The following is a 2,364-nucleotide window of genomic DNA, read 5'->3' as shown; positions in this document are numbered from 1 at the left end:
CTTTCTTGAGGAAAAGTTAGTTAACCTGTCCGATCACCAAGTGTGTGCTTCTGTGGCTCATTTGTGTTACAAGTGTGATTCTTTATTCATCTCAGCTTAACATAAATTGAGATGTTGATGGATTTTTCCAAGGAAATGAATGAGTCATGATAACCCTTTTCCTGTATGAGGATGAATGTGGAGTACACAATCATTATTTGAGCAGGATGTTCCTTTAGAAAGCAATTGAGATGATATGTCTGTCTCCAGGCTGTTTGAGGGTAACTCAGCAGCACATCTAACAAGAGGATTCTGTCCCTTTCTCCTTCGCAGAAATACTTTCAGAAGTCAGGAAATTAAATCCTCTGAGTGACAAATACCTGTCTTTACTTCCTCTACTTAGACGTACTCAACCGACTCCTGTCTCAGTTGCCTGACAGAATGTGCTTTAACCTTTTATTGTGTGATTTGTGAAATTTAAAAAGTGACATCCCAAGAATAATACAGAGAGACTCAGGGTAGAAGAAGCATATACTAAAATTTCAGACACAGATATAAAGTGCTTTTAAATTTTATTGTGTGTGTGTTTTCATGCCCAGCGATGATGATTATAATAAATCCCCTCTACTGAGAACTCTCAAAAAAAGGACAGATAATATGGTGAAGTGATTTTTATTATCTGAAAACAATTTCATGATGGAACATTTGGAAACTATGGAAAACTTTCAAACAGAAGAGAGATACCATCCACATTGCCTCCACATGCTTATGTTGTATCTTCTGGATTCATATCTGCAAAAAGCACATCGTGATAAAATTGCATTTACTTATTTTGTTATATAAAGACTGTTGTACTGCCCATGCATTAGTGCAAAGTGCCTTTGGTCAGAGGTTCCAAAATTAGTAACTTTACCAAAACATGCTTGCAGCTTCATTCTACACATACCGTGCTCCTCAATGGTGGAGTGAGTAAAAGTATCTGGGGACAGAGCCGTCAGGAAGCAATGATTACATGTGCTGTAAACATAACTTCATAGAATTTTTTTGTTTTTTAAATTTTTATTTATTTTAAAGATTTTATTTATTTATTTGACAGAGAGAGACACACAGAGAGGAAACACGAGCAGGGGGAGTGGGAGAGGGAGAAGCAGGCTTCCCGCCAGGCAGAGAGCCCGATGCGGGGCCGATCCCAGGACCCTGGGATCATGACCTCAGGCGAAGGCAGATGCTTAACGACTGAGCCACCCAGGCACCCCTTATTTTTATTTTTTTAAAGATTTTCTAGAGAGAGAGCCGGTGCAAGAGTGAGTGTGAGTGGGGGAGGGGCAGAGGGAGAAGCAGGCTCCCCGCTGAGCAGGGAGCCCGATGCGGGGCTCAATCCCAGGACCCTGGGACCATGACCTGAGCTGAAGGCAGACGCTTCACCGACTGAGCCACCCAGACGCCCCAAAAGAATTTTTTTAAAAGAAAAAAAAATACAAAGAGAATGGAATCACATTCGTTATTATTTTTTTCAGCAGTTCTTTAAGTGGGTCAGGTTAGCTTTTAATTTCCCCGCAGTTTTCTTTCCTGGTAGGTTAAATTAGCCATCTGTCTGCCACACATTTTGTGTAAGAATCACCTGAAAATTGTAAAGCTTCTTGAGTTGCTAAAGACAGAGATATTAAAAGGCATTATGAGGTCTATAAGCCATGTTAATTTTATTTGAACTGAAATTAGTGACCTAGATTTTCTTCTCTCATTTATGTACCTTGTAATCTGTTTAGACTGTTGTATTTTATTAGTTGATGAAAATCCTATGATGCTTCTAAATTTTTCTAGTTACAGAAAAAAGAAATGGCAAATGAAACAAACAGCAGGAACTCCAGTAAGTTTAACAAATACTTGGCAGAACTAACAAGAAAGAACTGATAGCACTGTAACCAGGACCCAGTGGAATGTAGCTGTCTGTCTTACCATTTGGAATGTAGCTGTCTGTCTTTCCGTTTGTCATGTCAATCGTATCTCCATAGCAAATAAGAAAAATGACTTGGGGGCGCCTGGGTGGCTCAGATGGTTAAGCGTCTGCCTTCAGCTCGGGTCATGATCCCAGGGTCCTGGGATCGAGCCCCGCATCGGGCCCCCTGCTAGGCGGGGAGCCTGCTTCTCTCTCTCTCTCTCTCTCTGACTCTCCTGAATAAATAAATAAAACATTAAAAAAAAAAGAAAGAAAAATGAATTGGCTCGCATCACGTAACTGTAATATAATAATAGCACTTGCATGTGGCTCCTGGATCCACAGTGTGACCTCAGCAAGGGCCGCAAGATGTGCTGTAGATCAAAGGGGAGATCTTAACTCTACAGAAGAGGACAAGTTTTCAAATTAATATGATAGAAAACATGCCA

General features: G+C 40.5%; 1 long non-coding RNA gene across 1 annotated transcript in view; it reads left to right on the top strand.

Annotated features, from left to right (window-relative positions):
* Positions 1–2,098, top strand: part of LOC145716339 (uncharacterized) — a 68,495-nt gene extending 66,397 nt beyond the window's left edge. Inside the window, exons 3-4 of the long non-coding RNA XR_014138964.1 lie at positions 1,807–1,918; positions 1,950–2,098. This is a non-coding gene — a long non-coding RNA (uncharacterized LOC145716339). The remainder of the gene's footprint in view (positions 1–1,806; positions 1,919–1,949) is intronic.
* The last annotated feature ends 266 nt before the right edge of the window (positions 2,099–2,364 follow it).

This window comes from Leptonychotes weddellii, chromosome 11, assembly GCF_054177405.1.
Source record: "Leptonychotes weddellii isolate Sample4059 chromosome 11, ASM5417740v2, whole genome shotgun sequence".
In the NCBI taxonomy this organism is placed as follows: Eukaryota; Metazoa; Chordata; class Mammalia; order Carnivora; family Phocidae; genus Leptonychotes; species Leptonychotes weddellii.
Note: the sequence above shows the minus strand (reverse complement) of the source record. Positions and strands in the feature narration are given on the sequence as shown.